General features: G+C 40.9%; 1 protein-coding gene across 4 annotated transcripts in view; it reads left to right on the top strand.

Annotated features, from left to right (window-relative positions):
• LOC137641618 (uncharacterized) overlaps window positions 1-15,685 on the top strand; it is a 115,430-nt gene that overhangs the window by 98,678 nt on the left and 1,067 nt on the right. For all 4 annotated transcript variants that reach the window (XR_011044560.1, XR_011044561.1, XM_068374352.1 and 1 more), the window contains 2 exons: window positions 11,336-11,514; window positions 15,452-15,566. The gene's annotated coding sequence lies outside the window, so the exon portion shown is untranslated. The remainder of the gene's footprint in view (window positions 1-11,335; window positions 11,515-15,451; window positions 15,567-15,685) is intronic.

Raw genomic sequence — 15,685 nt, 5'->3', positions numbered from 1 at the left:
AGTCGAAACTTCTCATGCTGGATCTGACTTTGTATCGTAAGTTACACTTCTGAGCTCTATCTTTTAATTTTAAAGTATCTCTCTCATCCACCCTAATGATGGGGTAGTTGGTGGAATTTATACCAACCTATTGAGCATCATACACCAGAATGTATTGTTGTGGATTGATTTCCCTTAATGGGAAAGTGTTTTTTGGTTGATTATGTACTGTTTGATTTTGTACAGGCTGTGCCCTATCCGTCTTCCCATCCTTACACAAGATAGAAAAAAGGTTGTTCGAATCCGCTCCTGTATTCCTGTATTGGACCTGGCAGACTGACATTTCTAGGGGAAGAAAAAGAATCTACCAGTTTGCTTCTAGGTTGACTCCTGACCCACTAAGCATCGAGTCTCGAATTAAAGGACTAAAGTTTGTGTACTGTACGTGTAAATTTTTTTCAAGTAATGTATTATTTGCAATTGAATGTAGAAATCTATTTGCAGTCTTAGAGACTTTTAAGAGAAGAGGAGCAAACGATAACGAAGATTGGTGTGATATCAAGAACATACCAGTCTATTGGTAGTGAAGGTTTAGGACATATAGTTTCAAGGAGAAAGCCATGGATATCAAGTGATACTTGGGATACTATAAAAAGACAGACAATTTGATTGTCGAAAGTTTTCGAGGAAGTAATGAAAATTACAAGGTAGAGCATTCAAAGTATTCCAGTATTGATAGTTAGGTGAAAAGAAAAGCCAGGAATGACTAGAGAGAATATTTAGACTGTAAAGCAGATAAGGCTAACAAAGCTATGAATTCAGGAAGTGGCTATGGTGTAAGAATTGCTCATAGAATTATTAATGAAATCTCTACTGGGCCAAAGAAGCAGCATATATACCCATCAAAAAGAGAGATGGATCTGTTATAACAACTGGGGATGAAGAAAGGCAATGTTGGATGGAACACTAGTGAGGTCATGAATAGGAGATATGAAGGGAATGATTTTATTAATATACCTGAAGCTAAGGAGGATCTTGCTGTGCCCATGAATGAATTCAGTGTTTGAAGTCGAAGCTATTCTTAAACGAAAGAAATGGAAAACCCCTGGATACGATGGAATAACAGCCGAGATGAAATTTACTGGAAATGAAGTGACTACCAGAATTCTTTAGATTACGTTGCAGAATGTGGCATCGAGAGACAAAACCTGATGGATGGGAGCTAGGAGTGTTGGTGAAAATGCGAAAGAAAGGAGATCTGACTGATTGCAATAATTACAGACATATCACACTTATGTCAGTTGTCATTGAAATATATAGTTTGCTTATTCTAAAGAGGCTCGAGAGAAAGATTGATGAAAAGCCGAGAGATGAACAAGCGGGATTTATAAAAGGTGGAAGTTGTACTGTCCAAATTTTCATTTTAAGACATATACAGCAATGTGTAGAATATAGGAATGCACTGTTGATGGCATTTGTGGACTATGAAAAAGCCTTTGAATAGTGTGCTCCGGCCAATTTTGTGGTCTCCTTCGTCATTATGGAGTTCTCATAAATATGTAAATTTGATTTTGTTCATGAGCATAGTTAGTGCAAAGTTAATGTTACTGGAGTCCTATCAAATGAATTTCCTGGGAACAGTGGAGTACTTCCAAGGAAGTTTGTTGTCACCTATGTTGTTTATCATCCTCATGGATTTTGTAATGCATAGAACAGTTGAAGATGGTGGAGAAGTATTGGATTGGTAATAGGAAGTTAGCTGACCTAGAGTATGCTGATGATGCTGTCCTTATTAGCAGAATGCCACAGGATTCGCAATGCTTGCTCACCAGAATGCATGAATTATCACAGGAGGTTGGGCTCAAGATAAATAGAAGACAGACAGAGATGTCTGTGCAATGGAAAATGAAATATCATTGGAAGGAGAAAGGATTAATGAGGTAGAATCATTTAAATATTAGGAACTAAGATCTGTAATACAGGTTTTTAGAATTGGAGTTTAATGAAAGATTGAAAATAGCAAATCAGACAATGGCTAGGTTAAATAAAATTTGGAAAACAAAGCGCCTGAAATTACACACAAAAAGCAGCTATATATCAGTTTAGTGAGATCAGTGTTGCTGTATGGACATGTCGTGATAATGCAATGAAACTATATCCAACAGATTTTGTAGATTTGAGAACAAAGCCTTCAGAAGAATATCAGGAGTTAAATGGCAGGATAAGATTAGAAATGAAAGATTATTAGTGCCATATGTTGGATGAGATCCTGGTGAGGGCAGATAGAGATGGTTTGGGCATGGTCTTCGCACTCCTCAGGAGAGATTATCTCGCCAAACGTTCAACTGGGCTCCTCAAGACACTAAGAGTTGGAAGACCCAGACCTACATGTTTGAGGACCATGAAGCGTTAAGTAGGAGATGACGAATAGAGAACTTTTGATTTAAAAGCTCAAGATAGACAGGCGAAATCTAGTTGAGGCCCTATGCGTTAGTAGGCGTAGGAGATGATGATGATGATTTCTATAAGTTAAACTTCCTTCCTCAAGCACTGCTCGTAGTCCAGCGCCAGGAGGTCAAAGTGAGTCTCTTCTGATAGGTAACTGGGTTTGGGGTTCTCGCCCTTTTGTACTAAATCATTATCTATCTCTGTAAGCAATTCAGCAGCCATTCCAGCTTGTGCCAAAATCATCTATGTAAAGGACTATGGTTTATATAGTCAAATATAAATTTCTTTGATATGTTTATTGAAGTGTATGAGAAAATAATTGTAGGCTTAATCTCGGACATTTTAAATTGAAAACATCAGTTGGTGTAAGAGAAGCCAGCGTTGTTATTGCTTACACTAAAAATGTAAATGACTTCCTGATAGTATTTTTTTTCTTCCAAATGTGAGAAAGACTGGTCCATTGGATACTATTTAGGGCATTAGCATATCCCTTGCATTTAAAAAGTACTCTATGGCACAGGTGCTTCAAACCGGTGTGTGGAAATGTCGGAAAACATTCACAGCTCACTACTTCCCAGACGTATCAAACAGGAACCTGGATACTTTCTCTATTGGTCCTGTGGTGCCTTCACAATATGTGGTCTAAACACCTCAAGCTCCCTTGTAGGACAAGGAACAGTTTGTTTGGGGGGGCAAACGTTACCCCGGACTAGTCTGGGAGGAATAATGGTGACTGGCTTCATCTTCCCATCTTTGGGGTACAGCATCTTCGGTACGCTGCAAGCTGGCCGCCTCCGTCTGCAGGTATGAACCATTTCCCTTGTGTTACTTGATATATGATTATATACTTGTGTCCGTGTTCTCCCAGTGAGGCGGTAGTCGGGCAATGTATGAAAGGTGTCTGATGAGTTTTCCTACTCCCAATAATTCTTACCTGAGCAAGTCACATGGCTTAATTATCACACTGATTGCCCAGGCTGTTGACTCACATATGCACAAGAGTTTAGCGAGGTGTCAAGGTGTTCCTCTCTTGAGCTCGTGCGAAGCACAGAGGCACACCCCGGGTCACAAACCTGCCAGTTGGTTAGGACTTCCACCTACCTAAAGGTGAGCCTTTCTCTATTAAGAGCAAAAGGGTTTGTATTGAGTGTCGAAACAAATAAATTTGAAAGTAATTTGTATCTTTCCTAACTATACAAACCCTGAGCTCTTTATACAGAGCTGTCCCGCCATCACCTATTCCCCTGCAAATTCTGCCTGTAATCATAAGTGACTGTATAGCACAGATGTTTGTGAGCGGGTTAGCTGGTACTGCCCCCACTTGCCCTTTCTGCCAGCTAGCGGTAGGTAATTATTCCTCACTAAAAGTCTTAAGGCTTGTTTCCAGCTTTGCGGAAAGTATATTCCTTATAAAGAGCTCAAGGTTTGTATTGTCAGGAAAAATACAAATTCCTTACAAATGTTACATTTTCCAAGGGGAATGGGTAGCCTTTCCACTCTTCTCTCCCATTTAGCATTCCTCTAAGGACTAAGACTGGTAGGCTTTGTATGTGGTCTGCATTCAGTAGACAGATTTGTAAAAGATCAAATTAATTTTTTCATAGACATGTAATGTTAAAGCTAATAAAAGTTTACACTTAACCCTAATAAAAGTAGGTTTGGAATATTTTTATGTAAAATACTAGGGTGATCTGTTATAAAACTGGTTATCATAAACTTGCGTATTATTTCTTGAGGGGTAATTAAGACTTTTAAATACTGTATTTAATATAAGGTAGCAATTTCTAATTATGATATGATTGAGATTATACGGTAAGATTGATCAGGTACAATCGCAGAACAGAAGTAGACTCTTGATTAGTTGATTAGCTTTTGTAAAATTTGGGTCAATCACCTATATATCTGTTCATCTGCTAAGAGTTGTGGCCAGAAAATTTGTATAGCCATACTTAGTTGACTACTGTCCATTTACTAAAAAACTGACATAAAGAAAATAGTACTGTCAAAATCAATAGTACTGTCAAAATCAAACCTACCTTTGAAAAATATGAAAGGTATCTCTTAGTATAAAGGCATATTAAGATTGCTGCAAATGATTAGTTTCTTATTGAAAGTAGTTTTGAATTTTATCTCGATTAACATTTCTTTTTTTCTGACTAGGAAGTACAGTATTAGTGAATGTGCACTGAAATAAAAAATTAGGTCCTTTCATTTGTTTAACAGAAGCCTTGGTAAATTTGAAGAGGAAAAGTCGAGAAAAGTCTTAACACTTGTCATCAGGTGAGAGATTGAGTTTTTTTTAACAATGAGGTATATTTATTTTATAAACCATGTAAGTTGCTCTTAACAGTAGATAATAAATTCGCTGTCAGTTTCAGTAGCATTAATTATTTCACAGTAGCATTAATCAATTCAATGTACCCCCATATTTGCAGAATAAGGGTTTTTAGTCCTGTTTTTGTGTCCAAGAGAGCGGGAGATTGGGGTCCCCGTTTTCTGTTCGCAGTCACGAGTTACCCCTTTCTCTCGTTTTCTTTCTTAGCTCCGGTGGGGGAGCGGATTTCCCGTTTTCCGTTTTGTGCGTTCAGCGGGTTCTCCCTCCCTCACCTCTCCCCCTCTGGGTGGATGATAACTTACGAGTTATTTATTTTTCGTGACTTTTCAATTGTTAGCGTTATTTTGGTCCGTGTTTCGTCCTCTCCCCGTTACGGCTCGGGAGTAGTTATGAACGTTATCCACTCCGCCTTGAGTTATACTCCGCCACGAGGGATTCTCAATAACTTTCGTTCTATTGTTATATTTATATTGTTTACTACATGGGACGGGCTTCATATTGTTTAGATAAGACCCTCCGCGCCGGAACTCAGTTCCCTCCCCCTTCTGCCCCAGACGCATCGAAGCTGCCGCCCTTCGATAAAAACAATCCTTGGCGGTTTGCTTTGCATGCTCCATTCGTAGATGGCTCCCTAACTCTGGAGGGCATGGGCACCCGCCCTCTAGAGGACCTGGAGTTCTATCCCCCGGGCCTAGCATTCCCGTTCAATGGTTTTGTACGGTTAAAGGAACATGCATTGGTCCGTATGGACAAGGTACCGAAGGAAACGGTCATATTTCCAAAAGAGCAGGCCCAGGCTATCTGGGCCAGAACACTATCAGAGTGGGGGTGTATTAACTCCAAGCTCACCCCTCACAAGGGTTCCTACACTATTTTTACGACAGCGGCCTCCATCTCTTTGCCGCTCATAGACAAAGTCACAGAGCTGACTATACAGGCCATCAAAGAAGGCTCTTCCATGCCGGCTCTCAAGGAGACGGACCCCACCTCTTTGCTTATTCCGGGTTCCTCGGCAGCCTGGGATGCTGCGGCCTCTACCTTCACGGTGGGGAAACTAGACCCGGACTGTGCCTCTACTCTTTTCTCTGAGAAGCTTCCCAGATTAATAGAGAGTCTTCTCAAAACTGAGTTCGAGACCCGTACTAGACTTGCTAGGTCCCTCCAATCCATCACCTCCATGGAGTCCCTTGCATCTCTTTACCCAGAGGAAATGCTGTTCAGAGTCGCCACAAAGAACCAGCTGCTATCCTACCAAATAGATCTCCATGACTTCTGGTCAGCACGGGTTAGTTGCAGGAAGTTCGTTCTGTCGGAGGCCACCATCAGGCATGAGCCGAACAGACTGATAGCTTCCTCCTGCTGGGGTAAGACCCTCTTCCCTCAGACCGAGGTGGATAAGGTTCTTCAGGACGCAGCGAGGGCAAACCAGAATTTGCAGGTAAGGTGGGGTCTCTCAGCCAAAAAGAGGTTCGAACCCCAGAGACACACATTCTTCAAGAAGAAGCTGAGGTTTAGTCCTTACAAAGCGGCCCGGGGTACCTCGTCCCCACAGCCTTCCGCGGCCTCGACTTCTCGACAACAGGCGCCTCCTCAGCAGGTAGTCTACCTCGCTGCTCCCCCTGGTACACAGCCCAACCCCTCTTGGATGCCCTCACCTGCATACAACCCTGCCTACGAACCCTCCGGTTCCTTTCGTGGATACCAAAGAGGGAGTTCCAGAGGTAGAGGACAGTTCCGCCAACGCGGCGGGCCCAGAGCAAGGGGTTCCCGTGGAGGGAGGGGCCCTAAGTTCACTCCCTCCCAATGATGTGATGCCGGTAGGAGGGAGACTTTATCACTTCCGGGATCATTGGACCTTCAGTCCATGGGCTCACAGCATAATATCAAGGGGCTTGGGTTGGAAATGGTCACAGGGATCCCCTCCTCCACCGGTGACCTTCTTCCAGAGACCCACTCCCATCCTGGAAGAGTACACTGCGGAGTTACTCAAGAAGAGAGCAATCAAGCGGGTTCGATCCCTGAAGTTCCAAGGCCGCCTGTTTACAGTCCCGAAGAAAGACTCGTCGGCGTTGAGGGTAGTTCTGGACTTGTCGAAGCTCAACTCTTACATCCTTTGCGACAAGTTCCGTATGCTGACTATCTCTCAGGTACGGACCTTACTTCCCCGTGGGGCCGTCACCACCTCTATCGATCTTACCGACGCCTATTATCATGTCCCAGTAGCTCGAAACTTCTCTCCTTATCTAGGCTTCCGTCTCGGCAAGAGAGCCTTCGCATTCAAAGTCATGCCCTTCGGTCTCAGCATTGCCCCCAGGGTATTCACGAAACTGGGGGAGACGGTGCTCGAGCAACTCAGACACCAAGGGATACAAATCGTCGCCTATCTGGACGATTGGCTCATTTGGGCCCAGTCGCACCAGGAATGCAAAAGAGCTACGTCGAAGGTACTCCATTTTCTCGCCAAACTGGGCTTCCAAGTCAACCTCCGGAAGTCCCGCCTACAACCATCAAGCCTCTTCGAATGGTTAGGCATCCGTTGGGACCTCTCAAAGCACAAGCTCTCCCTTCCTCCCAGGAAGGTGAGGGAGATAGCTTCCAAGGTCAGGAACTTTCTCAAACACAAACAGGTGTCCAGAAGAGCTTTAGAACGAGTCCTCGGCCTACTCCAGTTTGCCTCACTGACCGATCTCCTATTAAAAGCCAAACTCAGACATCAATCGAGTTTGGAGAAAGAGGGCGACAATACCTTTAAGAGACAAGACCTCGAAGATCCCCTCTGTCTTGAAAATGAGACTACAACCATGGTCCGATCGGAGGAACCTCTCCAAGTCGGTTCCTCTACAGTTCCCCTCTCCACAAGTGACAATTCATACCGACGCGTCTCTGAGTGGTTGGGGGGGTTACTCCCAACATCAGATGTGTCAGGGCTCTTGGTCACCCGCCATGAGACAGTTCCATATCAATGTTCTCGAAGCCATGGCGGTGTTCTTGACCCTGAAGAGAATCTCCCCTCCGAGGTCGACCCACATCAGAGTAGTCTCAGACAGCACGGCCGTAGTCCACTGCCTCAACAGGGGGGGGTCCAAATCACCCAACCTGAATCAGATCCTGGTCACTATCTTCACCTTGGCAGCCGACAAAGACTGGTTCCTGTCAACAACTCACCTAGCAGGAGTCCAGAATGTGATAGCAGACGCATTATCCAGGACGAGCCCACTGGAATCGGAGTGGTCCCTGGACATGCACTCCTTCCGGTGGATACTCAGGCTGGTTCCAGGTCTCCAGGTAGATCTATTCGCGACCCGACTCAATCACAAACTCCCGTGTTATGTGACACCGAACCTGGACCCTCAGGCTTATGCCATGGACGCATTAACCCTGGATTGGAACCATTGGCAGAAGATCTTCTTATTCCCTCCAGTGAATCTTCTACTGAAAGTCTTGCACAAACTCCGCTCCTTCAACGGGGTAGTAGCTTTAGTGGCACCTCACTGGCCAAAGAGCAGTTGGTTTCCTCTCCTCCTCGAGTTGAAACTCCGTCCCTTCCGGATCCCATTCCCCAAACTGACCCAGGTGGTCCAAACACGGACTGTGTCAGATTCCTCAAGGATAGCCAAAACCCTAACTTTGTGGATTTCATGAAGTTTGCGGCACGTAGGGACGCAAACATCGACCCAGATAATGTCCTCTTTATAGAATCAGACAAAAGGGACTCAACGATTCGCCAATATGATTCGGCGGTAAAGAAACTAGCGGATTTCTTAAGGACTTCAGACCATTCGGTTATGACTCCTAATTTAGCCATCTCCTTCTTTAGGTCCATTTTTGACAAAGGCCTAGCAGCTAGCACTATAACCACCATTAAGTCAGCTCTGAGGAAAGTCTTCCTGGTTGGGTTTAACATTAACCTGGCGGAGTCTTATTTCTCATCTATTCCAAAAGCATGTGCTAGGCTTCGACCTTCGGTCCGTCCTCAAAAGGTCTCTTGGTCTCTAAATGATGTCCTCAAACTGGCCTCCGACACGGACAACGAATCCTGCTCTTATATCACTCTTCTTAGGAAGACTTTATTTCTAACAGCTTTGGCCTCGGGTTCCAGAATCTCAGAACTAGCAGCTCTCTCACGAAACTCAGAGAACATGGATTTCCTCCTTTCAGGTGAGGTACTTCTTTCACCAGACAGGGCGTTCCTAGCTAAGAACGAGGACCCCCAAAATAGGTGGTCCCCTTGGAAGATTATTCCTCTTCTCCAAGATACTTCTCTATGTCCGGTCACCACTCTCAGGGCCTTTTTAGCCAGGACTGCTACCCGATCGTCTGGCCCCTTGTTTATCAGAGAACAAGGAGGTACCATTTCCATACGTGGCATTAGGCAACAGATCCTATACTTCATTAAACAAGCCAATCCGGGATCATTTCCCCATGCTCATGATATCCGGTCGATAGCTACCTCCATCAACTATTTCCAGAATATGGACTTTGATAACCTTAAGAAGTACACGGGTTGGAAATCTCCTATGGTCTTCAAACGCCACTATCTAAAGAACTTACAGGCTCTTAAATATCCAACGGTTGCAGCTGGGAGCCTTATCTCTCCCCATTGATCTTTTGTTCTTCCTTTCATCCATCTCTTCTCTTCTCCCTCCTACCCGCCACTCGCACCACGACGCCGCTTCCTTGGTGGTTCGTTAGCCCTAAGTGTATTACATATTAGGTTAATATGATTGTAACTATTATTGTTTTCCCTTGTTATTAAGTTGGGATATTCTTAGCCATGTCAGTTTTGTTGCATGTTTTCCTCTGATACTCAGAGGTTTCCTTGTTATCATGTTTGTTTATCCTTACTCTCACTATTTTATGCCTACTTACCTGAATTATATATGATTTTCTTTACATGGTGTTGTTTCTCTCCCCTTATTAAATTAGTAGTTATTGTTGGGCTTGGAAGGCATTCTCTGGTACATTTTCGCCCGGCGCCACAGGTTCGACCCAGAAAAGGGATTTTGACGAAGGAAAAATCTATTTCTGGGGAGAGACCTGTGGCGCCCGGCGAAACCCTTCCCCTTATTTTACACGATCCCACCCTTTCCTTTCCAAGCCATCATGGTCAATACAGAAGGATGTTGTTCAGATGGCGCTCGCGTCGTGGCGTGGGTGGTGCGGCGATGGGGATGTGTCTAGGGCCTCTGTATCGGCCCATCCCTTTGGCGAAGGAATTAACTAAATGGAAGACAACCTGTGAATAGTGGATTTCACGCGCCTTTGCTTTATACACGACACCCAAAAGGTGCTCGCGCGAGGGTTGTAACCTCAGCATTCCATGCTTTTATCTTTCTCTGGTATAATTGGAAGGTTTTTATCAGAAAAGGTATACAAGAAGGACTTTTCGCCGGGCGCCACAGGTCTCTCCCCAGAAATAGATTTTTCCTTCGTCAAAATCCCTTTTCACAGTAGCATTAATCAATTCAATGTACCCCCATATTTGCAGAATAAGGGTTTTTAAACAAGTCTGTTGAATGCCAAACTTTGACTTAGGTCCATCACTAGTGGTATCTTTCCATTGAATATTACTTTTGAATTTGAAAGAAAGGACAAAAGAGGGAAAATCAACCATACAACCATTTAACAAAATATTTATTGGGTGTAATGTAAATTTCTAATTTAAATTTTACAAAGCTATTTCAAAGTCCTAAAAGTTATTGGCTGAATGAGGTTTTTTTTTTCACATACAAATTGCTGTTCTTGTATGCAAGTACCGTATTATACGTCCTATAAGACGCACCCTCCTTTCAGCAGGTCAGATTCAAGGAAACAGTTTTAAGTGTATTTAGGCATATATTGCTGAAAATAGTCTAGCTGTACATTGCCTAAAAATTTCTACATCACATAACAGAAAAACCTGTTTGTGTTTAAGACATCAATAACAAAGTACTGTTAAGTACAGTATGATGTAACAGAGAAGATGGTGCTTGATTGGAGGAAGTGGGGATAATTGGAATTGTGGATTTTTAATACATTATGCTAATCTAAATTTGATTACTACCATTATTAGCGATACCATTAAAATTATTCTCTATTTTGATGTCGGCTATCCCCCAAAATTGGGGGAAGTGCCTTAGTATATAGATAGATAGACTGATATTTTCAAAGGCTGAGGAAAGAGAAGTTAAAAGATTGCTAAGAACGCAACCATAACTATCTTTTATTTTGTCACCTGATGTTTATAAACGAAAGTCACAGCATTTCGGTTGAAATTGTTAATTTTAACGAATTCATTTTTAAAGCACTGGTAATATTACAATAATACCAGCAATAAGAATAAAATAAGGATGCATGGAGTTTGGTGCAGGTAAAAGTACCTAGGGTAAGCTGGGTTAGATTAGCCTAAGCTTACTGTAGGTTTCAAACTTTACCTACAAGTATAAAACGTAGGGCGATTTCATTTGCCAAAATTTTGGGATAAAAGTGCGTCCTATAGGTCGTCAAATATGGTAACTGAATCAAATTGGTATGTAGAAGACTTGAAATAAATTGTAATAATTTCCAACCATTTATTTTATTATTCTTTTCCAGGTCCCAAGCTTGTAAGAGTTAAGAGAAATTGGACTTGAAACCTGCTTCAGACCAGAGCACCAGGCAACAGTTTCTAAGCACTGAAAAAGTGAAACAGCCAATGACCAAGAATTTCCTTATTTCCCGTTCTTGTGGTGCAGCTATTGTGCCGTTATGGACCAGGAGAACACTAGATGCTGGTAAGCTATTGGAGAACATTTTCTTTGCAATTTTTGCATTTATGTATCCCTCATTATTTTGTTTAAGGGGTAGGATTGGTAGAATGCATGCACACCCATACCTCACAAAATGCCTATACCATACATTTGGACATTTGTATCCTTAGAGATATAAAATCTAGAGAGACCATCCACCAGTTCCTAGTAGAGATTTAGTCTATGACCTGTGACATCTTGATGGTCAGGTAGTTAGGTTTACTGGAGTAAATTATTTAGACATTTTGTGGTTTAGATAACCAACTAGTGGGGTTATGAAGACTTCTCCCTTTTACAATATTTCACCATTAAAGGTCCTAGGCTAAAGAAAATGTAGTTCCACCTGTCATGTAGCTGGCTATCCACCACACATCAGGCAACTATGATACCTATTGAAAAAAATTTAAAAACGGCCGTTTCCAGCTTCGCTTATGTCAGTCCTAGTAAAGGTCTCTGGTCTGTATAGTTAAGAAATATACAGATTTTTAAATATTTTTCAAAGGGGATAAGCACCCCCTCATCCGTCTATTTGGCATTATCCTAAAGACCAAGACTGGTGGGCTTTGTTTATTTGTGGTCTGGTCATTCGACAGATTTGTGAAAGAACAAATTAATTTTTTTCAGGCATTTGATATTAAAGCAAACAAAACTTTAATATAAATATGTACTGCATATTTTTCTAGTCTTACATGATCTTTTAGAAATTGGTATGATAAAACTTATTATTGTTATTTCAGTTTTTTCATAATTTTCATATCTTTACAATCCAGAAATGGTGAATAGGATATGGTCATCGGCCTCATCTGGAAATTTATCTGAATGGCTTCGTGTTTCCTATAGGAATATTTGTATTTACCTAGTCTATTTATATTTTATAGTGTGAGCTTTTGATTACACAAACTGCAAATTATTGATTTAATTTTGTCAACAGCTCTTTTACCAAAGTTATACCCATGAAAAAAATATTTTCATGAAGATATATTACCTTATTTGATATAATAGCTTATTTGTAGTAAAGTTGTCATTATAACCTAATTTGATATAATAGCTTCTTTGTAGTCAAGTTATCAAATGCTTTTCGTAGTGTTTTACTGCAAATCCACATCTCGATATCAAAGATGATTGTTAAAAAAAATTCGTAAATTTTTTTTGACAAAACAAGACAAATTTTGGAACATAGAATACAGAGTTCTCAGAACACAAGTTTTCAGAAAGACAGAAGGATCAAGACACTTTAAAGCTTTCCTGGTTAGGTTAAAAAAAAAATGAAAATAGGAAATGGCCAGCATGTTTTCTGCTGGTTAAGAATAGACCATGGTGATGAACTATCAACAATTGCTTTGACATTATATAGGAATATTTCTATTTTATCAAGTAACATTTCTTTAAAAAGTGAAAAAAAGAATGGTTTTAAATGTTCTGATGGGTTTTTAAATGCATGATAATTCATTATTTTAGATTAACGGGAAGGAAGGTTACTAATAAGAATAGGAATGGAAGACCAGTGATGTTATATTATTAGAAGGTAATCTTCCTGACCTATGATAAAGTATGATGGGGACTAGTGTTTGAAGAAAGGATGCACATGAAACCTAAAGGTACAAGATACAAATTAACTTGTTAGCACACCACAGAATTTGTAACTTTGCTGTTACCTTTGAATTCCCAGTAAGAGTATGGAATCTATACCTAAGTAAATGACTTGCAACAAAGTTTAGGGTAGCCTTTTCTTAAGGGCTTTTAATTTTTTGCTTCTGATGGGCTTTATGCTGTAATCGGTATATATGGCAAGGGTCACTTTTTACTCATTTTAATGGAGTTTCATCGAGTGTGTTATATGTTTAACAGAGCAGAGGGCGAGGGTCAACTTTTGGGTGTGTTTGGCAGACATTATGCAGCAGTCTGTTTGTGTGGCATTAGACGTTTTGAACTCTGATGACCGGCTTCCCTGTCATTTCACAGGTGAAAACTCTCCAGCTTCTCCTAGTGTTTTTTGCAAGTCCCTACGCGAGTAATACGATATCCGAATAGAACCTCGGGAGTTTTTACCAGACTAAGTGGACCATCATCTGTTTGTAGAGCTTTTGTAACTAATTGCTGATTTCCTCAACTACTCCTGCCTGATTTCATTGGTGAAAGGCTATCGCTCAGCCTTGGGGCAGGATTTTGGACTGAAGGGCTTGGACCTTTCTACTTTGATGTATTTTGTCCATAGTAGTGAGGAGCCTCAAATAGTTATATCCTTCCTAGGGAACTAGGATGTCAAAGTTCTCGGCTCAAGTGGTCACCGTACAAACCATTGTGGAGGGTGTCGGATAGGAATCCCTGATACTACAACATAGTCTGCCTCTGTACTTGCTTTTGCGCTTGTGAAAAGAATAGATGACTTATATGGCATCTCCTGAGCTATGGTCATTCAGAGGGATGGAAGGTGGTCTTGTTAACCTTGGTTTCCAAGTTCGTAGCCAAAACCTAGAATCCAGACGTTATCAACACCAGGTTTGAGTCTTCTCCCCCCTCTCCTTTCCAAGACGCAATGGGGATGACTGCCTGCTTCTGCCCTGTGGGTGTCGTTACCTAAAGAGAACTGTTATTCAGACCAGAGTACCAGACACTGGCTTCTAAGCACTGGTAGGGAAATAGCCATTGACTAAGAATTTCACACTTTCCCTCATAGGGTGCAGCAGTTGTGCCATAATGGAGCTGGATAATGCTGGTAGGCTACGCTCGAGTGCAATTTGTTTGCACTTTTATATTTATCTCCCTCAGTTCTGTTAGAGGGGAAGGATGGATGAAATGCATGCACACTCATTTTGTCACATCACATAATGCCTACACATTTGGACATGCATATCTTTAGGTATATAGATTCTAGAGATAATCTTCCAGCTCCTGGTAGAAACTTGGCTTAAGACCTGGGACATCTTAATGGTGAGGTCATTAGGAGTTATGAATTTTGCTCTCTATAGGACTGAAGTATATAGAGGTTTTCTGGGTCGGTTAACCAGTATTTAATTATAAGGTTACTCCCCCCTCTTTTCTCATTAAAGGTCTCTGGGTAAAGGAAATGTAGATCTACCTGTTGAGTGGAAGGGGTGGCTACCTACCACCAGGCAGGCAACTATAACCTTGTTGAAAAATTGAAATTAATGGTTTCCAGCTTTGCTAATGTCCTAAACCCTTAATAAAAGAATGGGGTTTGTATAGAACTAACTATAGATTTAAAAATTATATATACAGTACTCCCAAGGGAATGAGCAGACTTTGACCCCTCTCTTCCTTCCCTCTTAGGATTATCCTGAAGACTTAGACTAGTAGGCTCTATTTGGTTGCAGACTGGTGTCGGACAGATTCGAAAGATGAAAATTTTTGTTTTCCATAAAAGTTTAATATTAAACCTAAATAAACTTTGTAACGGTATTTGAGACAATTTGTGAAAATATTTTTCAGACATTTAATATGTAAAGCCAGCAAGACTTTTCTTATTTAACTATGACAGAAATATCTGAAAAATACTGTATGGTAATTCTTATGTGACAAATTTATCAAATCTGCATATTAATGAGTATTGAGGGGTAAACTGATAAAAATTTTTACACAATGTACTACAAGTAATATAACAAGAGTTTTAAGTTCTAATTGTGGTAAGTTTGGAATTTTTTGGTAAATTTGTGGAATCATTTGGTAAGGTTGATTGATTGGGTAAATTGTGGAACAAAGGTGAAAACCTAGAGTTTAATCAGTCATTGAAAAATTTTAGTTAGTAATTTGTATATTTTGTATTGAACTGTTTAGAATTTTAACGAAAACTGGGCATTATGCAGTTGACTGTCAATATTAAACCTACAAAAAGAACATGTCTAAATTCTCTAATCTGTGATATCAAAAATTGAATAACTTTAACTTTATACTTAAATTTTAGAATTGGAAAAGGCCAGAATGTATAAGGAAATTCCTACATCAGAATTACAGAAATTTTACAAGAACTTTAAAACTCCTGGCTATTAAGGCTGGAAGATGTCAACTCTACTTTGAAGGTAAGATTTAAAAAAAAAAAGTGCTTAAAGTAGATAGAGTAAATTCAATTCAATATGCCTGATAATTTGGAAAATACTTTTCTTTTTAAATACTGTTAATAGTGGTAATATGTATCCAG

This window comes from Palaemon carinicauda, chromosome 5 (genome assembly GCF_036898095.1).
Source record: "Palaemon carinicauda isolate YSFRI2023 chromosome 5, ASM3689809v2, whole genome shotgun sequence".
Lineage (NCBI taxonomy): Eukaryota > Metazoa > Arthropoda > Malacostraca > Decapoda > Palaemonidae > Palaemon > Palaemon carinicauda.
The sequence above is the reverse complement of the archived record's forward strand: the minus strand, read 5'-3'. Positions and strand labels throughout refer to the sequence as shown.